Genomic DNA, 12,608 nt, shown 5'->3' with positions numbered 1-12,608 from the left:
GTAAAACCACAAGAAGTAAGGAGAGTAATAAGGAGCCACTTGAATACGAGTGTTATAAACAAAAATCTAGCAGCTTCTGACAGTCAACTCATATTTCAGGGTGCTGATTAAAGCTTTCTTGCTTACATTATCCTTAAAGTGAGATGCTCCATAAATATGTGTGCTAGACTGCCAAACACCCAACCGTCTGTTATTGCATTACACATATTTAAAAATATAAAGCAGGAAATGTTTGCATCCACAGTACCGTATATTTCACTAATACATAAAATTTTCCAGTCTTTTCATAATATTTGTACAACACAGAGGTCATTTATTATGTGCTTCAGCACATTCCTTACAGGCAATGAGGTGACCACAGGGAATGAGGACGACTGATAGATCCTTTTACCAACACTTAAAACATATACTACATGCTTAAGCCATCTTTATACCCAAAATACAGATTTATTAGTTCTCATTAACTACTATCCCCTGTCTTTTAACAGATAGATACTTTTCTCCCATTCCATGGGTTTCCTCTGCTCCAAATGTTCATAAGAACAGGCTATGACTTGGGCCCCATCGGTCAAGATGGGTGCTCAGGACAGGAGAAGCAGCATGTTCGATTGTTGGGCACCAACACCGGCTTGGTCTGGACCATCATTGAGCTCGCCCAGTTCCTTGCAAAACTTGCTCTTTGTTGGTTCAGGTCGGTCCTGCTACCTTACTTCCTACAACATACAACTCACATCACAGATTATTTTTGCCCCAAGGTTAAGTCTCCTTGAGGAGACAAGGGGACACCAGGTCTCCCCATCCTTCTGCATTACTCACTGAGTACACCCAGGTCCTTGAGCAGAAACAATTCCATGAGTGGATTTGCCTTTTCCCAAGGGAGGAACAGTCCATACCACCTTTCCCAGCCACTTCCCAATGCCCGCTGCGGAGACCTTATCGCTTCCCGCTGTATGTAGGGGTTTTGTTTGGGCAGGACCAGTACAGGTAGCAGATCCTCTGGTGTTAACCAGCCAAGTGTCTTATGCTAAATTTATACCCCAGTGCTTCCATGCCCCATTGTCCAACGCTCTCAACATAGGCTTTAACAGCCCATTGTATCTCAATTTTTCCAGAGGCTTGCAGGTGATTGGGGATGTGATACACCCACTCAATGCCGTGTTTCTTAGCTCAGGAGTTTATGAGGTCGTTATGGAAATGAGTCCCATTGTCTGATTCAACTCTGGGGTACCATGTTGCCACAAAATTTGCCTTTCAAGGCCTAAGATAGTGTTTTGGGCAGTGGCATGGTTTACAGGGTATGCTTCTAACCAACTGGTAGTTGCTTCCACCATGGTGAGCATGTAGCACCTGCTTGGTGTGTTCATGGCAGTGGTCCAATATAGTCAGTTTGCCAGCCCTCACCGTATCGAAAACCCAGCCACCGCCCTCTGTTCCAGCGAGACATCACTCGTGTGGCTCACTTGATTGCAGCACATGTTTCACATTCATGAGTGACTGTGTGATGTCCTCCATGGTCAGGTCCACCCGTCAGTCACGAGCCCATCTGTATGTTGCATCTCTCACTAGATGTCCTGATGTTTCGTGGGCCTGTCGAGCAAAAATAGCTCACCCTTATGGTATTAGTCTAGGTCCACCTAAGCTACTTCAATTCTGACAGCCTTGTATACCTGTTCATTGTTTCCATGTCCAGTGGCGCAGCTTTTGGGCATGTGATCATCTACATGATGTACCTTTAGAGCGATGTTTTCTACCCAGGCAGCGCTAGCCTGCCACAATGGAGCAGCCCAGATGAGTTTACCCCTGCGCTATCAGTTGGTCTTCTTCCACTGCTGTAGCCACCCCCATAGGGCATTAGTATCCAGGAGTCAGTATAGAGTACTGGCCACTTTTCTCATTCAGCAATCTCTAGGGCTAGTTGGATGGCTTTCACTTTGCAAACTGACTTGACTCATCTTCTCCTTCAGTGACTTCAATGACTTGTCATGTGGGACTCTACACAGCAGCTTTCCACTTCTGATGGTTTCCTACAGCACAATAGGATCCATCAGTAAACAAAGAATAATACCTTTTGTCTCCTGATAACTCATTATCTGGTGGTGCCTCTTGGGCACAAGCCACCTCCTCAGGCAGTCCTCCAAATTCTCTGCCTTCTGTCCAGCCCATGATCTCTTCCAGGATTCCTGGGCAGTTGGGTTCCCCCAGATGAACTCGTTCCCAAGCTCAGCAAAATAAAGAGATAAGCAGTGCAGCCAACAGACTCCAGGACCCACATAGAAGATTTCCACGTAATAACTAATAGAACTGTAGCATGCTTAATACAAGATCACTGTTGTCTCAGACTCCACTTTGGGCACCAAAAAGGACTGTGGTGTGTTGACCTTGGCTGGATACCAGGTGCCCACCCAGCCACCCGATGGTGGCTCCCCTCCACAGCAGGTTGGAGAGGGGAAGAAAATAAGATGGAAAAGAACTTGTGGGTCAAGATAAAGGCAGTTTAGTAAAGCAAAAGCAAAGGCTGTGCATGGAAGCAAAGGAAAACAAAAGATTATTCTCCACTTCCCATCAGCAGGCGATGTCCAGCCACTTCCTGGAAGTAGGGCTTCAGGAAGCTTCTGGAGCGGTTGCTCTGGAAGACAAACAGCATAAATAATGAATGTCCTCACTTCCTCCTCCTTTCTCTTAGGTGTTATTGCTGAACTGATGTCATATGGCACAGAATCTCCCTTTGGTCAGTGTGGGTCAGCTGTCCAGGCTCTGTCCCCTCCCAAGATCTTGGCCACCTGCAGCCTACGGGCCTTTGGGGGCAGGGGTGTGGGTGTTGGAGAGGCAGCCTTGATGCTGTGGGGCACTGCTGAGCCGCAGCCAAAACACCAGTGTGTTATCAACACCTTTGTAGCTACCAACACACAGCACTACACTGTGAGGGCTGCCATGGGGAGAATTACCACCGTCCCAGCCAGACCCAATACAGGCTTAAACAGAACAACAAAGACGAGCAGGGATGGCTCCCAGGTGGAGCTTTCTGTCTTTCGATACCGTTGAAAAGCATGATGGCACTGTACAAATATTAGCTGTCCTATGATCCAGGGTGGGTGATGTTGTGAATGAAAGGTTTCTATAACCCTAAGGGCATAAATGCATTAAAACATAGTCACTGCTGTTAAAATATTGAACATTTCCTGGGCTGGAAAAAGTTACAAACTCTTTAGTCCAACTGGCAGCAGACAATTTCTAGCTGCCTTATTTTTTTGCCTTAAGACTTGTAGTTTCTGGAAAAAAAATTATCTTGAATCTTCAAAGCCCGAGGAGACATCAAAACAGTAAGAAAAGAAGAGATGGAAAGATTAAATACACATTATAAATGTCTACATCTCTTAGGGCTTGTCTAAACAGGGAAGCTATTTCACAATAAGTGAGGGTGTGAGCTGAAGCACAGCACCTATTCTGTGCTACCTCCACCCCCAGCAGGGATTCTCCTATTTTATTCTGGTTTGGAAAGTCTAAATTTCCCATAAAAGTGCCTGAGTTGTGTGTTTTCCATTGCTGTGGCTCTGGCTTTGCTCAATGTGCTAGTCAAGCCCAAATATGAGTTCAAATGTCCCTTTTCAGTCAGCACATTGACTTGCTCCAGGTTCAAGCCACCCTGTGCAGAGCATGGATGGCTGTACGTCACACCCTTTGGCACCGACATCTGCTCAAGCTAACGCAACAAGCTGAGCACAGTCTATAAAGCCTGAAACCCAACTGGTAGGAAACGCCAGTCATTTATTGGCGTTCAGGCCACCTCAGTGGAGTGCTCTATAGATGCGCCTTCTTTTGGTTTAATTCATTAATTAGAGTGCCTGTGTAATTCCTATTGCAAACAACAAATTATACTGGGATGGGGCACTGGAAAGAATTATTCCAAATCCTAAAACGTACCATATGTGCATTTGCTATGGTCATAGAAGCAAAGGAAAATGCATTTCAGGATGGACCGCTGGAGGTTATGTGGTACAGCTGGACCTCAAAGCACGGCCATCCTGGGGTGGACCAGGTTGCTCAGGTCCCCGTTCGGAACAGCACTGGAGATCTCCAAGGAAGAAGATTCCCCAGTCTCTCTGGGCAACCTCTGTGTTCATATCCATTGTCAATCTGATATTGGTCACACTTTTCAAGACTCACACAGATATGAGACTGTTGAGACATTTGATGTCTTATGAATCTGTTAGTGAAGGAAAAGGAATTCTTGTCAGCATAGAGAGGAGGAAATCAGTGACAAGCCAATCTGGGCCATCTCCTCTCCACCTTAAGAGACACATCTACATTTCTGATACAATGCAGAACTTTATTTTGTTGGCAAGAGAGTGTGTCTGGGTGAAATTTGAAACATTTTGATTCAGATAAGGACAAAGAAGTAAAAGCTACCACCCCCTAGGGTGGAGTGGCAAGGTGCATACATGAGCCTTAGTTAAAGATGTATTTACAGAGGGTTGTGCCATTACGCTATGAAAGATGCACAATTAGCTACACAAACTGTATAGAAATTTAACTGAGAGGTATGTAAATAGCTCCTAGGGAGTGACGGAGCAATACCTTACCCACCTCTCCCTCAGCTCCCCAATGCCAAACATATCACTGGTCCCAAGGACAGAAGGAAGTGTCAATATTTTTAGGGCTGAGGTTTCTCCCTCACCTCACCCCTGCAGCACGGCAGAGTGAGATGAGGTTTCACCTGCCTCTCCAGGAGCCATCCGAGCCTGTCCGCAGGTCACTGCCTCTGTGGTTCTGGCAGACTACAGCCAAAATGACAACACGTTACACAAGGTAGCTGGCAATTCCTGTGTTCACACCATGCCAGTGTCTCTTTGTAATACTTATTGCCCATCTCTCTCTCCTCTTCATCGCTTTTACGTGAGAGCAGTACATTATACAATGTAGTTTAGGTTGCTCCATTAGCAAGTCTTGCTCTTAGCCACTCTTCCTGCACCTATGGCCTTCAGTTTGTGTTTGTAAGGATGAAAAACTGGACATGATATGTGCAATTTACGCCTCATTCCTCTTGCTGCCCTGTGTTTACTGTAGAGTGGGTGATGAGGACTTCAGAAAGGAGACAGGAAACATATTCCAGGAATGGAGATGTATAAATAGTGCTGGGGAGGTCATGGTGGTGGAGGGAATGGGATGTTTCTGGGCTTCTTCCATGACTGAATGACACAGATGGTCTTCCAGGGAAATGAGTATTTTAGTAATGAGTAGCGAACGTGCTTTGGGCTGGCTGCACCTACAGCCTCTGGGAATGCAAACAGTTTAGCAGCAGGTTTGTCAATAAATACCATCTGCTTGACAGCACTGAATCCAAAATATTGCAAAACCTACCTTACCAGTGGCTGCTGTTTTGCTAGCTAGAGGTGAGATAAAAATCACTACTAAATATTTTTTTTTTGTAAATACTGTGATTGATACTACTCAGCACTTGTCAGGCCACACCTGGAATAGTGCGTTCAGTTTTGGTCCCCACTACACAAAATAGATGTGGACAGGGTCCGGAGAAGGGCCACAAAGAGGATCAAAGGGCTGGGCAGCCTGCCATGTGAGGAAAGGCTGAGACAACTGGGTTTGTTCAGCCTTGAGAAAAGGCAGCTTAGGGGAGGCCTTACCACCATGTTCCGGTATTTAAAGGATGGCTACAAAGAAGGTGGAGGCTCCCTTTTTACAAGGAGACACATGGAAAAGACAAGGGGTGATGGGTAAAAGTTACTCCTGAGGAGATTCTAACTAGACACATGGAAGATTGTCCACAATGAGAACAATCAGCCATTGGAATCATCTCCCCAGGGAAGTGGTGGATTCCCCAGCATCAGACACTGTTAAGATTCAGCTGGACAGGGTGCTGGGCCATCTTGTCTGGACTGTGCTTTTGCCAATAAAGGTTGGACCAGATGAACCCTGAGGTCCGTTCCAATGTGGTATTCAATGATTCTATGATTGTTATCTTAAAATTATAACATTAAATTTCATCAGACTTGTTCAATCCCAGTTTAAACCTGGGAGAATTAAACTGTTGCCGTTAGCTTTTTTTCCTGGTGGACAGTAAGGCATCTCCACAGAAGGGTGAGCTGTAAGCGAAGCTGGTTCTTGCACATATTAGGACACTGAGGTGTCTAAGATACACCTCACTTCCACAGCTGCCCACAAGGGAAGGAAATGCAACTCTGTGAGCAGCAGCGGCGCAGAGCTGGGTTTCCTGGGTGCTGTGAAGGGGGCTCAAGGCTGATTTCCTGCCCCGGCCCTCCGGTCCCCAACAAGAGGTGAACCCCTGCCCCAGCCTTTCTCCCTGCAGGGGCACCAAGAGTCCTTTATGCCCTGTTTTCCATTACTTTTGCCGAACCAGACTGTCTTAGTGATCTTTACTGCTGTCAGATGTGGTTGAAATTGGCTACTGGATCTGAAGTTTTCTAGGGTAGAAATGAGGCATAAGCCTCCTCTAAAAAGCCTAAAACAGTATGAGTTTCAGTGCTAATTCTTACCTCAGCAGAGGTGAGACTAATTTGTGCTTCAGCAGAGACATGAGAGGAAAAAAAACCCACATACTGTTGTCCGATTTGGATTTATTGGTACTGTATTCTGCCAGTCTTTTTTAAAGATCTTTTTTTCCCTCTGAATTGTAAAATATGGATAAGGAGTTTAGCTCCAGAACTGGGACTCTCTATGGCTAAATTCATCCAATCCTTTCATAACTGCGGAACACGAAACAATCAGATCATGAGTCCATCATTGGAGATGGCCTGGCTGAAACTCAGACTCGGTGTTAGGTCTGAGTTAGGTTTTTAGTGCAGGATCAGAGGCAATTCCAGGGAGACAGAGGCCTGAATAAGCATCTCTTTAAAAGAATAATTTAAGAGAAAACTGTGGTGTAAAAATAGTGAAACAAGGAAAAAAAGTGAAGATGCAAAGGAAGATGAGTGCTGAGCGGTGGAGTTCATGGCTCATGTTCTGCATGGAAGGGCAGAAGTGATGTACAGAGAGGAATCATGAGAGAGATGGGGGAAAGAGAAAAGTTTGCCGGGAGGCTAAACCATAAAGGAGCCTTCTTTTTAATGGATCTTTCTTATTTTTATGTGAATCTGGAACAGTTCCACTTATCTTTACGTTTCTTTGACATCAGTAAAGTTTCTGAAATGTACAGAGTGGTAAACAAATCCGGCCCAAAAATGGCAATAGAGGAATTGGTTGGAGGAAATTTACTCTTAGAAAAAAATGCATCAGCAGCTGCCTGCCCGTGTATTGTGCTTAACCAAAAAATGGACCATCCAAGAAGTTTTATGACTGGTGTTATGCATCATAAGGAACAAGTAAAAAACAAAAAAGGCTGCAGTAAAAATATTTAATGAAATTTATCTGCACTTTCTTACTACATATTCTCCATCTAGACTAATATCTGGTATGGTTTCTGGAATAAAAGAGGAGGGATTTCTGCTTCCAGAAATCAGTCCAATGCTCAGAAAGCTGAAGCTTGCTCCACTGAAAAGCTTGGCACCAGAAGACACTGCACGGCTGGAGAGGCAATGCTGAGAGGAGCTGCAGCTCTTCCAGACCGGTGACTGTGCCGCCCCAGCCCACTCCCACACCCGGGAACAGCCCTGGCTCCTGGGGGAGATCCGGCCCTATACAGGGGTGCAGTACCTGTGAATGCCACAGTCCTGCTAGACTCAGCCTGTGTTGATCCCAGAGAAAGCCCTTCCCTCTAGGACGATCAAGAGACCCTGAGTTGCAATACAGTTTGCTTCAGGGCTGGGTTTGGAGCCCACAAGATGCACAAAATCAGACACAATCCCTGGGGCCTTTAAGCCCCTTTTCCAAGTGCCCTGCAGACGTCAAGTTTGTGCTCAACGGTGTACGACTGATAAAAGTCAGACATAGGTTTTCTCATCTGCTGTCACATGAGGGTAAGTCACGCTTCCTCTGCCCCTTCCTGCTGTCCAGCTCCTGCTGGGGAGCGGTGGCCGGAGCCCTCTGCCTCAGCCATCTCCAACTTCTGCCTCTCAAACTGCTGGTGAAGTCTGAACTTTTAAATTGCTGACTTTATATAGAGAAGGGAGAAAAGAAAGAGGAAAAGAAAGAAGGGGAAGGAAAAAACAATCTGGAGTTATGCCACAGTTGCAGAAGTGCTGGGAGGCAGGAAGGCAGGAGCCCTGCAGCTCCGGCTGCGAGCAGCTGGCTGCCGTTCCTGCCCTTAGACTGATTGTATTCCCTGCAGGTGTACTGCTGCCAATAATGACATATGTGAGAAGATTTCTGTATTATTTCTGAAGTACTTCCCTGTAATAGAGTTTCTGTTTGATGAAGAAGCTGTTCTGATTCTTACCGCTGAGCATTTAACCATGGTAATGGAAATCCCCTTTCTTTGACTTATCTTCTTGATGTTACAATGCAATATTTTTTAAAAGATAAAGCAAAATAAGTACTACCATATGATGTAATCAAAGTGTTATAATTACCTTAACCTGTTCCGGTTTGGTCTGTTACATTATGAATTTAATAAGGGCTCATAGGCTCTGAAAAGCAGGACCTGACTGAGGAATCTCATGCAAATTCAAGATCTGAAGTTTAGGCTTGGAAGATTAGTCTTGGTTTAAGGCGGGGGAGGGCAGAGCTCTGTTTTAGCATTGGAACCAAGGGCAAGCCTTGGTTATTTGCCAGAACCCTGTATGTCTGTGTGTGTGCACGTATGTATGTACATGTGAGCAGTTCTGCTAAGGACAGTCACTGCCAGCGTTAGCAGACACCTAATGAAATGTAGTTGTCATCTGAGAAAATGGCATGGCTAGCTCTGTGCCAAACATTACGGAGAGTTTGGGTTGACAGCTGGCCGATGTATGAATCCATTCTGTTTCTATCACCTTGGCACTCATTTCAGGGGGACTCTTTACAAGAGGCTTTTCAGGTTGCTCGGACAAGGACGACATGCAGGTGCCACACAGCCGTATGCCTGGAGCTGATTTGGCTGTGCTGGCCATAACCAGTGACATTTTGGAAACCTTTCCAAGCAGGAGAGCGGAGCCGGGTTTGTCATGGGCTACAAACCACTCCTGGCCGCCCGCAGCGAGCTGGGCACCGCTGGTTTGAAAAAGTCCAATTTTCAGAGCAGAGAAATCAACACAGCCCCTCAGAGCAGGAGAGAAAGGGGCAGAGATGGAATTTGTGCTTTAAAGCAATCTGTAAATGAAGGATTTTTATTTTGGCCAGAGGTGTCAGCATTTTGGGTGCCTGTTTGCTTTCTGGCTGTGCTTATAGGTAAATTTGAAGATGGAGGACCCTTGGACAGCTGTTCCCTGCTCTAACACTGATCATTTTAACTACAGACTCAATAACCATGGAGAAGCAAGAAAGCTAAAATCATCAGCGTAATACAATTATACAAACTGTGGGCTGAAGAGGATCTACGACGTGTCCATCCTTGCCAAGGAAGAGCAACATGGCTGGTTTTTGGAAGAAGGATTTGGGGCGGGGGCGCTGAGTGGGCTGTGGGGCTGCACCGTGGCGGGGGGAAGGAACCAGAAGCACAGCCTCCAGAAACGTATACCACTGCTGATGAAAAACAATCTTGTATTAAATTCAGCTTAAAGCAGTCCTGGAAGTTACAGCCCAGTGGGCATTGATTTCATACCAAATAAATGAATGGGAACAAAACATGATGATAAACATGAGACAATTGGCTAAGCATGAATTACTAGGAACAAAGCTGCAGAAGTCTATAAAGGAAAATCTTCCATCTCAAAACATAAAATTCCTTGAGTGTGTCAGTGAAAGAGAAGATAAGGGCAAACCAGCACATACCTCTTATAGACTTGCAAAAATAAGAAACAAAAAAAAGAAAAGACATGACAAAGTGAGCTGAGGCGTTTGTGAAATGCCCTCAAAGCATCTCGCTGTGTTCCCAGGTGCTCACAAACCTCTGAAAAGCTGATCCTGAAAGGGAAAAGTGGAAGCAGATGCAAACAGTAGAGAGTTACAAGTGTTTTGAAACCGAGATTACCTGTTGTTGCTGATGGAACAAGCACTAAGTCAATGCCACTGACACACAGTTGGTTCAAAATCATCCAGGAGATGGAATTTTTTTATACAAGACTAATTTTTTATACAAGCTAAAATGAACCCAGTCAAGATACTTGCAACACTAAGAGTTTAACCAAAATGGGGGTGTTCATGGAGGTAGCTGAGAACACTTAGAGACAGCTGAGGGGCTGGTCACGATGCATGAAGGAGCCCGAGCTGGTGCCCCAGACGGTGCTGCGGGACGGGGTGGGTGGGATGGGGTAAGACGGGGTGGGATAGGGTGGGGTGGCCTGCCTTTCCCTCTTGTCCTTTCCTCTGTTTTTATAGGAAAATGCTGGATCTGACAAGCAGCCCCATGTGCCACAGAACGAATAAATAAACTGGTAAATAACTTTGGGTTCATGCCTGGGGACAGACAGACTGAGCTTTCCAAGGCTGCAGCACAACTCTGTTGCTTATAAGACATCAGAGAAGCCACACATTGCGAATGTCCTAACCACAGGAAAAGCTTTCATTAAACACCAGCAAATCCACATGAGAGGGAAACCTTGGCTAGAGAGTGGATTTTCTGGTGTCTAATAAAGCACAGACTCCCATTAAGTTTTTTCCCAGGGTTTAATTCTTTGTCACCTCCCTCTTTTCTCAGCCTGATTACTGGTTCTCACAAAATTTGCAAGACCTTAATATTTTCCAGACATTTACTCCTTTGGCTGGAAGGTGGGCAGCAGGTTCAACCATTACTGGGGAGGGCACAGGCAGAGTGTGACCTTACAGGGAAACAAGTTGAAAATCAGATCCCGTCAGCCCAGCAGGGACAGGAGACGCTGCCGTGCCTGCTGTGCGGATGACAGAGCTATGCACTGTATTTTTAGAAAGTCGGCCAAGCAGACAGTGCCACGTTCCTTTCTGGGCCCTTGCCTTCTTTTTGCACCAGCCATTGTCCTCCCAGAGGTCAGAACAGGTGTATAAAATATCAGCAGTAAAATACCTGGTTTCACTAACTAGCATTGCTATGGAGGTGATGCTTTGCTACCCACTCCATTGCCTGGGAGGAAAAAAATTGGCAAACCACTTGCACAAACCCCTCTGGAGTTTTTTTTTGGCTTCCCTGTTGCAGTGTGGGGAGCGGAGGCTGCCTGGGGTGCGTGGCCATGCAGACCAGAGAGGTATTGCCACTTGTCTGTGTGCTGGAGACGAGATGAGGTCTCTGGAAGGGGCGTGCTGGCAGCCTCAGGAGCATCACCCGGCCGGGCTATAGCGGCGTCGGGCGGGCCTGGGCTGAGGAAGCCGGGTCCTGCGTTTGATTGCGCTGGAGAAAAGCCAAGGAGAGCAACAACAAATTAATTAGACAGCTGACGATGGCAAGGCTTCAGGGCCGGCTCAGGGGAGAGAGAAGCTGTCTACTCCTCTGAAGGTGTTTTTAAGGGGTTACAGAACAATGCTTCTTCCATCACATCTGTTCTTTTCTACCAGACGGTAATGTTTTAGTTTATGCCGGGCACAGAGCTGTGCCCCGTGCTCCACAGGCAGCCAGCACAAAGTTGCTCTGGCTGCTGAAAGCCCCGTGGCTGATTTTTATGCACATTTCCAAAGTGTGAAACACGTACATGTTAACAGCGTGAGCCTGTGTGCGTGTCTTGCTCTCAGCAAGCATGGTTTTATTTTACCTTTCATTGTGATAAGTAAAAACTAAGGCTTTCATTAGCTGTTCATGATGTTATTACTTTACATCTCAACTACGGCCAGTTATGGATTGGCTTTTGCTTTACAATGAGTTGCTTTGGCTCCTGATTTATTCTGAAGTATTCAAGTTGCACAGGCTGAAAGAGTGTGCAGGCAATGTCAGAGACATTTCTGTGCTGAAAAGCCGCTTGCTGTTTTCTCCAGCTACACCATCGTGCCTGTTAAGCACTATCACCTCTTGATATAGCTCTCACTATCCCTATGCCCATAAACACCACACCACCGTTGCAGCCCTGTTTTTGCAAGAGTTCCCCTTCTGTCTGTAAAATTAATCTGTGAAAATGGAAAGTGAGTACTGGCAACTCCTAATGCATCCCCACTTCTGACAGCATTTTTATCTGCTGAATGCCAGTGTGCGGTTTAATATGCAAGTGCACACGCTTTCGTATTGATGGATGGATGAAGTTTCTGTTCCTCACACAGCGGTAGGGTTGGTGTTACAGGGCAATGCACTCGTAGGCACTGAAGGGAACTGGGCTCTGCAGTGCTGTGCAAGGTGGGGTCCTTGTCTGCAGGCGTCCCTGCAGCCAGAAGAAGATGCACCAGAGAAAGTGATGGAAAACTCTGGCTGATTTGGTCCAGGTGACAGATCCTTGTGGTCCCTGAGTTCCCTTTTTCACCCCTGGGAAAGCCACAGTGTCCCTGCATGGGTGAGCAGCAAAACCCCACTGGAGAGCAGCCGGCACGGGCACAGCCGCAGCCAGGTTACGTGTGAATCGAAGCTCACGAGCTCACGAAGGAAACAGCATGGCTTTCTCCTCCCAATGGCAGCTGAGAAGGCGGTGGGGCTGCAGGAGGGCTGCAGAGGCTGCCGGGCGGCCGGGGGC

Source organism: Phalacrocorax carbo, chromosome 11, assembly GCF_963921805.1.
Source record: "Phalacrocorax carbo chromosome 11, bPhaCar2.1, whole genome shotgun sequence".
NCBI lineage: Eukaryota > Metazoa > Chordata > Aves > Suliformes > Phalacrocoracidae > Phalacrocorax > Phalacrocorax carbo.
Note: the sequence above shows the minus strand (reverse complement) of the source record.